Here is a 10438-nt window from a genome sequence, read left to right as displayed (position 1 = left end):
TCTATCTATCTATCTATCTATCTATCTATCTATCTATCTATCTATCTGTCTGTCTGTCTGTCTGTCTGTCTGTCTGTCTGTCTGTCTGTCTGTCTGTCTGTCTGTCTGTCTTTCTGTCTGTCTGTCTGTCTGTTTGTCTGTCTGTCTATCCTGTCTAAACTATCTATTATCTATCATATACATCTATATATACATATATGTGTCTGTGTCTATATATGATTTGGTCTCTTCCCTCAAAGAGTTTCCAGTCTGGGACTATAATAAGTCACCTAAACTTGGCAATAATGCACACTTTTGCTTTAGTGAGAACAGAAGAAATTGCTATGGGAAAGGCTGTTCTCACCTCAGCAGATGAGGGAGGCTCTGTTCACATGGCCATCATTGCCCCTAGAAAGAGTCTCCGGTTTGCTCTCTCTAACTCCAGCTTCTCTTCATTCCTATTTTCTTCCTCATGGTCACCAAAGTGACTTTCCAGGTCTGACCGCCACCCTCCTTCACCTCCTACCTCAGCAGACTTTTTCTGTTGTTAAGTCATTTCAGTTGTATTAGACTCTCTGTGCCCCCATTTGGGGTTTTCTTGGCAAAGATAATGGACTGGTTTGCCATTTCCCCTTCCAGCTCATTTTATAGATGAGGAAACTGAGGCAAACAGGGCTAAGTGACTTGCCCAGGGTCACACAGCTAGTAAGTGTCTGAGGCTGGATTTGAACTCAGGAAGATGAATCTTCTTGACTCCAGGTCTGGCACTCTCTGCACTATGGTACCGCCTACCTGCCAATAAACCGTAGTGATTTCTTCTTAACCTCTAGGATCAAATACAAATAATCTGTTTGGCATTTAAAGCCCCGGATTACCTCTCCAGCCATATACCATAAGAACTTCTTCTTGCGCGCAATGGCTGTAGCTGAAGTGACTTTCTTTCTGGTCTTTGGACATGCCGCTCTATTTCCCATTTCATTGCATGGCTTTGCATTGGCAATCCCTCATGCCTGGAATGCACTCTGATCTCACCTTCTCCTATTAGGACCACTCATTTCCTTCAACCCCAGCTCAAACACCATCTTCTCCATAGAGCCCTTCCTGATCATCCAGCTGGTAGAACTTCCCCCAAATTACCACACTCACATTCAAAATATATTTTGTATATGTGCATGCCTCCCCAGAGGGTGGCTAGGTGGTACCAAAGTGCACAGAGTGCCAGGTCTGGAGTCAGCAAGATTCATTTTCCTAAGTTCAAATCTGGTGTCAGATACTTATTAGCTGTGAGACCCTGGGCAAGTCACTTAACCCTATTTGCCTCAGTTTCTTCATCTGCAAAATGAGCTGGAGAAGGAAATGGCAAGTGACTCCAGTATCTTTGCCAAGAAAACCCCAAATGGGGGTCATGAAGAGTTGGACATGACTGAAATTTCTGAACAGCACCAACATGCCTCCCTGGATAGAATGTAAACTCCTTGACAGTAGGCTTAACTTCATTCTTGTCTTCGTATCCTCAGCACCCGTGTGTTTGGCATAGAGTAGGAGCTTAATAAATGCTTGTTGACTGATTGAAGTCTTGTTGGAGCAGGATTACTTGACATTTTAGCCTCTTAACAAATGGACAGGAATTAAACTGGTGAATAACAACAGAGAAAGTGTTCTGGGCACAAGAAACAGTGTCAGCAAAGATTTGGAGACTGGGGGGCAAATGGTATGCTCATTTAACAGCAATTATTCCAATTTGATGGGAATATAGAGTAATAGGAAAGAAAGTTGGAAAAGGAGTTTTCTACCAGATTTTGGAGTTTTTTTTATTTTTTTAAGGCAATTGGAGTTAAGTTACTTGACTAGAATCACACAGTTAGTAAGTGTCTGAGGTAAGATTTGAACTCAAGTGCTCCTGTTTCTAGGCTCAGTACTCTATCCACTGCACCCCCTAGCTGCCCCAGTCTTGGGGCTATAGGGGGTTAAAACTTCACCACTGGTCCATAGCATGACTTAACAGCTAAATGTCAATGGGACCTTTTTTTTGTGGGGGATGGAGTGAATCCAGAGCTGGAATTTAGTTTTAGGGAACTCCTGATGTGTAAATTCCCTAAACCAGCACACATCAGCAACTCATCTCTACTTTATAGCCTTGCTGGCCCATTGAGGGGTTAAGTCACTTGTCCAAAGTCATGCAGTGGACAGGGTTTGACTCCACTTCTCTTCCTGATTCCAATGCCTACCCTTCTGTCACCTAGAAAGAGAGGTCAACTTCTAGGGCTGTATCCCAAAGAGATCATAACAAGTGGGAGGAGGACCTGTATGTACAAAAATATTTATAGCAGCTCTTTTTGTGGTGGCAAAGAATTGGAAATTAGGGATGCCCATCAATTGGGCGATGGCTGACAAGTTATGGCATATGAATGTAATGGAATACTGTTGTGTTATAAGAAATGAGGAGCAGACGGACTTCATAATAACCTGGAGAGACTTATACAAACTGATGCTGAGTGAGGGGAGCAGAACCAGGAGAACTTTGTACACAATTACAGACACATAGTATTTTGATAGACCGGGCTCCTCTCAGCGATGAAGGTTATAAGACAGCTCCAAAAGACTCATTATGGAAAGGGCTATCCGTATCCAGAGAAAAGAACTACAGTCTGAATGCAGATTGAAGCAAACTACGTGCTCTCTCTCCTTTGTGTTTTGTTTCGTTTTGTTCCTTCTTTCTTGTTGTTTACTCCATTGGTTATAACTTTTCTTTTCAACTTGACTAAGGTTTAATGTGAAGGTATTTGTAGAACCTATATCTGATTGCATGCTTCCATAGGAATTGGGGAGGAGAGGGAGAAAATTTGGAACTCAAGGGATTGTGGAATTGAATGTTGTAAACTAAAAGTAAATAAATACATTAAAAAAAAGTTGAAAAAAGAAAGAGAGGTCAATCTTCTTGTCCTCTGTCCTAGTCATATACCAGTTCTGGGTGCCATATTTCAAAAGGCATATTGATGAACTGGAGAATGTCAAAAAGAGATTGACCATGATGGGAACCAGACACCAGATCAGACTAGGAGTGTTTAGTTCTCTGAAGGAACTGGGGTTGGTTATTCTGAAGAGTAGAAGGCTTGGAGCAATGGTGATTGTGGTGGAAAATTTGACAATGACCTGGAAGAGAAATATGGTCTTCTTCTGTATATTCCCAGAGCTGGTGCCAATCTGTATTGGTAGAAGAATTTTCCTGACCTGGGAGTTCTAAGCAGCAATGAAAACATAGGTGTAGAGAATAAAAATATTCAACATATGGCACCCTAGCAAGGATGCTGTGAGCTTGAAATGATTATTTCTCTTTGGTCAGTGAAGAAACAGGACCCTAAAAGGCCCTTGCCTCTCTGTGACTTGCCGAAGGTCAGTTATTTCTAGACCCTCCATCAGCCCCCAAGTCCTAACTTCCAGGCTGCTGCTCTCCCCACCCACTCCTCTGTGGAGTCTGCTCCCTCTTCCCCACCTTGCTTGCTTTGAAAGCCTGTATGTATTAGACAGCCTGGCTGAGGTGGGGGGAGTTGGTAGGAGCTAGAAGGGGAGAGGCTCACTCTCCTGGGTGGCCTGAATATGATTCATAATCAGATTTTGTTTGTTAAGAGCTGAGTTTATAGTTCAATGACTGCCCTTTCCCACCCAATCAGGCCTGCTCCATATTCATGAGGCCTCCATTAGCAGCTCTGCTTCCAAGAAACAAGGACTTTGAATGGGGCTTCTCTCTGCCTTTCCTGTTTAACTTTCTGGCTGATTAGAGGCATCCAATTAACTCCACTGAACAGATCTTAATAAGCTCCTTCCCAATGGCTTCCAACCTCCTTAGAAATTACTCTGATGCCCCTATGGGGTCTGATTCCCCCATCCCTCCCTTGCTAGTTGCCTGTCTGTGCCTGGGCTGCTCCCCCAAAAGCACATCAAGGTTGGCCAGATGGGACTCCCCTTCAGAATAAGAGTAACTGACATTATGTAGTGGATGAAGGTTTCCAAAGCACTTTACATATCTTCTGTGAGAATAATAATCGCTAACATTTACATAGTGTTTTAAAGTTTCCCAAGTGCTTTATTATGTTATAATAACAGCTAACATTTGTGTAGCACATTAAGTCTTCTAAAGTATTTTATAGTGAGTGTGTTTGGCTGTACCTCATTTGATCCTTACAATAATCCTGGGAGGAAGACACTCTTATTATCCCCATTTTACAGATGAAGAAACAGGCAAATCGAGGTCAGTTGCCCAGGGTCACACAATTAAAAAGCATCTGAGGCTGGATTTAAACTCAGGTCTTCCTAACTCCAAGTTCAGAGCTTTAACCACTGGCCACCCAGCTGGCATTCATCCAAAGCTTCATTTACAGTCTCGTCCAATTCATAGAATACTTCTTTCTATAGCAATTTTCTTTTCTTTTCTCTTATTTTTATCAACGCCTTTGGTCTTTATATCTCACTCATGTCTAAGTCCCCCCTCTCATTCCCCTCCTTCCCACTGAGTCAGCTCTTTTAACAAAGACAAAAAAGACAAACTTTCACTTTTGTCTTCACCAACTCTGAGGTAAGTACTCCATGTATCACTGCTCCCAATTAACAGATGGGGGAATTGAGATGAGGTGGTCACCCAGCTAGTAAGATCGGAAGTGGGATTCAAGCTCAGGTCTTCCTGATTCCCAGTTCTTTACCCCAGCTTATCATGTAGATGATGCTACCAATGAACAAGCATTTATAAAGTGCTTAATATGAGTTAGGCGCTGAGAACACAAAAACAGAAAAGAGACCTCAAGGAGCTTATATTTTCGGCAACGAGCATTAATTAAGCACCTACTGTATGCCAGATGCTAGGACTACAAAGTTAGAGACAAAACAATCCTTCTCCTCAAAGAATTTATATTCTATTGAGGGAGACAGTATAGGCACCAGGTCTGGACCTGGTGTTACTGTTGTATAGGGAAATCCCAGACAAGGGAACTCCTACTATAGCCTCAGGTTGGCTACTTTTCTGCAATTTACAGTCTTGGAGAAATGGGAAATTAAGTGAGCTCCCTAGGGTCACATAGACAGTGTATGTCAAAGTAAGCTCCTCCCCATTTCAAGGCTGGCTCTCTGCTTCCCATACACACTTCCCCTCTGATAGGATCTTCACAAGTAGAACATAGCAAAATATAAAAAACATACACATCATGATGATGTATACATGCACGTGTGTGTGTGTGTGTGTGTGTGTGTAGAGGAGTCATTAGAAGCTGGGGGGAGATGCCTCAGGAGAATCCCCACATAGGAGATGGGATGAGTTGAGTCTTGAAGAAAATGAGAGATTTTATTTGATAGAGATGAGGAGGGAGAGCGTGCCAGGTGTGGAGCATGGCCAGTCTAAATACCCAAAGAAAGGGAACTCATGGTTTCTCTGTGGGAGCGTCCTGTCCTCCCTATCCTCTGGTCCCTGGGTTGGGGTGGTGGTGTGTAACTCTGGGATAAATGAGATATCTCCCTCTAGCCCTGAATCTGCAATTGTCATGACAACCTCACCATCACATTCTAGAGATTCATGCTTTAGCCATGGAAGAGACCTTAGAGAAGCCCTAGTCCTTATCCCCATTTTACAGAGGAGGACACTGAAGCCCACAGAGGTAGGTGATTGATTTATGCTCCCACCACTTGTAAGTAACAGAATCAGGATTCAAACCCCCTCCATGTTCCCAACCCGCACTAGTTCTCTTGCTCTTGATGCCTTCATCTCAGGATGCTTTGGAGAAGGGCCAGCCATTCCCACCAATTGCCCACCAACTACCACACACAGGTCAGAGAAAGCAGTCTAGCTAAAACACTAAGGTACTTTGAGAGAGAGGTAAGAGAGGGTAGTCAGACTTATCTCATATTCTTTGTGCCCTCATCTTGGAATGTGAAGGAAAAAATCTCTTAAATAAAGTTAATAAATAAAATCTCTTAAATAAATAAATAAAATAAATTCATATCTAGGTCTCCCCCAAAAGGATTAACAAGCTTTTTTTTTTTTCTAGAAAGGCAATTCCTAAGCAAACTAGTAAGATGTCACTTATAGGGCAGCTATTTATTTCATCTCTCACAAAAGAAATGCTTAAAACACAAAAGACTAAAAAGTTGACTTAAGAAATACTTAACATGAAACAGTAACTCATCACTCCTATTATACTCTCCTGGGAGGCAAAGATAATTTTGTAGGACTGCAAAACAGATGTGACTTTCATCTCTTATTTCCCCCTGTCTTTGCAGTTCAGAATTTGTATCTCTTGACAAGATAGGACATGGCTTAGGCTTTACCTCTTTGGTCTACAGAGAGAGGAAGTCTTAGGAAGCACCTCACCCTGAGAATCCAGTCCTTGACTCAGGAAATTGTGAAGTTACTGGCAAGACTGGCAATGAAAATCTCTTAGGATTGGTTGGTAATCAGTGATCTGAACTCAAGGAAAGACAAACAAAATAGAAAAGGCAGCCAGGGACTTGAGGTACAGTCTTGGGCTTGCCTAGGTAAACACATTCCTTGTAGTAACTATTATTGCCAAAAAAGGGGAAAGAGAGAAATCCCTTCTTTCTTCCTCACCTGTTACTGGAAGTCTAAGGGGGAGCTGTGTTAGCAGTGTCCTAACAAAGGGGCAACTTCATAAAAGGCTAGAAAACATCTCTCCTCCATCCTTTAGCTTGAAAAAGGGGTCAACAATTCTCCTTAGTGCAACCAACAGTCAAAGAGGTCATGGGACCAATCACCTGATGGTGTGAATGTTCTTAAGTAAGGGCACAGAGAGAAATCACATATGGTAACTTTATGGGAGTTTCCCCCACTCCAAAAGATCAGGGAATTCCCTTGATCGTATTCTCATACATATTCTCCCTACTTCCCACATGCTTAAAAGGACACATATTGTCTTTCTTGTTAAATTGTAACCTTCTTGAAAGCAAGGACTTGCATTTTTTTCATACTTGTATCCCCAGTGCCTGGCCCAATGTATATTGATTAATATTTCAGAACTTAAAACACAATATCTAACTCTAAGGTTACAAATCTGAATGCCTGGAAAGATAGAAGAAAAAAAAAGGGAAGTTAAGAAGAAGGGTGGGTTTGGGGGCAGGGGAAGATAATGAATTCCACTGGGGAAACATTGAGTTTGAGATGCCTATGGGACAACCATTTGGAACTGTCCAAAAGGCAGTCAGCCTTTATATGACTAGAGTTCAGAAGAGAAACGAAGTCTGGATTTGCAGAGATGATGCACCTTAGAGGCACAGCTGGAAGGCTGCCTTCTTCCCACCCTTAGACATCCCCTTAAGTCACTAATTTTCCCTTGGGTGAGGTTAAAAGATACCCTTAATAAAGCTATTTTGCTTTCAGTTTCTGGTCTGTCTTGTTCTTCTCGAAAGCCTCTTTAAATCCCATCATCAAGAGATGGGATTGAGTCTTCCTTTTTCTACATATGATCTATGTTACTCTGGCAAAGTTGCATAAACCCTCTGATCCTCAGCTCCTGGAGGAAGCTATGTGATTCAGCAGAAAGAGCACTGGGTTTTGGAGTCGGGGACCTAGGTTCAAATCTCACCTCTTATCATTTATAATCTTGGTCAAATCTTTTATCCTCCCTGGGCCTCAGTTTCTTCATCTGTAAAAGGAGGGGGTTGGGCTGTATAACTTCAAAGGTTACTCTCAGATCTACATTAATGATCTTATTATAATTGTATTAAACGGAGCATTAAACTGTTTCCTTTACAGTGAGCAGAGAAGTGCCATTCCAAGAAGTCATAGCTTGTGAAAAGTGAGGAAATTCACTATAAGGAAATCCCAGCAACTATGCAGCAAACAGCAGACATCCACAAAGATCAGCCCCCACAGCAACCCCCCAGAACAAGAAATGACTGAGGATCTTGATTCTATTGGGCATGGAGGCAAGGAAGATTTTGTGGCAAATTTGTGAAGAATGAGCATTGCCTCCAAGATTGATAGAATTGTCACTTAAAGACAGGGAAAGTTGATCTTCCTCCCAAATGAGGGAGGGATCAGTCAGACAAAAAGTATTTATTAGGTACCTACTATGTGCTAGGTACCATGTTAACCAGTGGATAGCATTTATATAGAACTTTCAGATTTCTAAAGTGCCTATGCACCTGTTACCTCATTTGATCCTTATAAAAACTCTGGGAGGTAGATGCTATCCTCATCCTCCTTTTTCCAATGAGGAAACTGAGGCAAATTATATGACTTACCCAGGGCCACACAGCTAGTAAGTGTAAGAGGAGGGAATAGAACTCAGATCTTCTTCTTTTTTTTTTTTTTAAAGCAATTGGGGTTAAGTAACTTGCTCAAGGTTACACGGCCAGGTGTTTCTGGGTGGGTGCTAAGTGTCTGAGCCTGGATTCGATCCCCCAGGTCATCCCGACACTGGGGCTGGTGCTTTTACTCGCTGTGCTACCTGGCTGCCCTGAACTCAGATCTTCTTGACTTCCCAAACTCCTAGAGGAATATATTTCTCCTTATCAGGGTGTGTGGGGGGGGTCTTGAGTTGAGTTCCTCAGGGACCCATGGTTGGATCTGTGCTACTCAGCAACATTTACAAATGATTTAGATGAGGGCATGGATAGCACACCTATAAATCTGCAGATGTCACAGAGCTGGGTGGGATTGCTAACAAGAAACAGAATCAGGATCCAAAAGTATCTTGACACACCGTAGAAAGTTGAGCAGAATCTCACAAAATGAAATGTGATCAGGACAAATGGAAAGTCACTTGGATTAGAAAAATCAATTTTCCCAGAACAGCAATGGGGGAGGTGTGACTAGCCAACCTCTGGAAAAGATCCGGGAATTTTTAGTGCATTGTAGTGGGCATATGCATGAAACTCCAGTCAATGCTAATGTGATGGTAGTAAGACTACTAACAACAAGAATAATGAGCATTTATAAAAGCACTTTAAGATTGGTAAAACACTTTACAGACATCATCTCATTTGATCTTCACAACAACTCTGAGAAGTGGATGCTATTATTGTTTCCATTTTACAGTTTAGGAAACTGAGGCATGACTTGCCCAAGGTCACACAGCTGATAAGTGTCTGAAGCTGTATTTGAATTCAGGACTTTCTGACTACAGGTCTCAGGTGGCCCCTCCCCTCCCCAATACACTCCAGTGGCCCTGTCACCTCCAGGATCAAATCCAAAATCCCCTGCTTGGCCTTCAAAGTCCTTCATAACCAGCCTCCTCCTAACCTCCTAGTCTCCTCACACCTTACTCTCCTTCTAGTATTTTTAGATCCAGTGATATCAACTTCTCGATTTTTCTTCAAACAAAACACTATGGTTCTTGGCTCTGGTCGTTTTCTTTGGCTGTCCCCCATTCCTGGAATGCTCTCTCCTCATTTCCGTCTCCTGGCTTCCCTTAAGTCCCACCTAAAATTCCATCGTCTATAGGAAGCCTTTTCCTAACCCCTCTTAATTGTAGTGCTTTCCTCTTCGTCATTATTTTCTTTTTCCTGTTGATGGCTTGCTTTGTGTAGATTTGTTTGCTTGTTGTCTCCCCCATCAGACTGAAAGCCCCTCAAGGGTAGAGACTGTATTTTGTCTTCCTTCCTTATATCCTCAGCTTGGCACAGTGTCTGGCACATATTGACTGACCGACCGACTCTACACTACACCAACCTCTGGATGCACTTAGAAGGACATAGTAGAGAAGAAAAGCAAAGGATGGCATTGCTGTCTTCCACCAGGCTCAGACCATATCTAGAAAACTGTCCACTTCTGTGTTCCATGGTTTCAGAAGGCCATTGATAAGCTGTGCAGCATTCAGAGAAAGCAGCCAAGATGGTACCGCCATACCACGTGGTATGGGGACCAATTGCCAGAACTAGGGGTATTTAGCCTAGAGAAGAAAAGACTGGGCCAGTGGGGTGTAGCAGCAAGCACCCCAAGCGTCCTCAGGGTTTGCAGCTACCACAGGTTCTTGGATCTGCTTTGTTAAAGGAAAGCAACTCAAAATGGGTTAACAAGCTTACTTTAATCAGTCAGACATATATCGTTTACCTTGTTCAGGAGAAAAGGTCAGCACCCTGAATCTCAAAGTATACAGGCATAATTATCAAGACAGAAACATCAAGTAGACAGATTTCCAAACTGTCCAACCATTACATCCATACCCAGTCAACATCTGGGTTTCCACATTCTGGGTTTTTCAAAGCCGGGGGACTCTCAACAACGGCTTCCCAGAATTCAGATCAAATCACAGAACACTTCTCAAAGTGAGTCCCAAAATAAAGCTACACATCAGGGCTTATATAGCCTTCTCCTGGCTCAGAGAATGTAACAACCCTATTGACCCACTGGCCAATCAAAAAGTATCTACTGAAAAACAAGCCTCCCTCCCCAGGCTTCTGGTGCACTTTAGCCTAGGGGCAGGGAAGATCTTCCAAATTTGCATTCCCATTACAT

This window comes from Petaurus breviceps, unplaced genomic scaffold (assembly GCF_028583685.1).
Source record: "Petaurus breviceps papuanus isolate PSGF00001 unplaced genomic scaffold, PetGlider_PUasm1.0 99, whole genome shotgun sequence".
In the NCBI taxonomy this organism is placed as follows: Eukaryota; Metazoa; Chordata; class Mammalia; order Diprotodontia; family Petauridae; genus Petaurus; species Petaurus breviceps.
The sequence above is the reverse complement of the archived record's forward strand: the minus strand, read 5'-3'. Positions refer to the sequence as shown.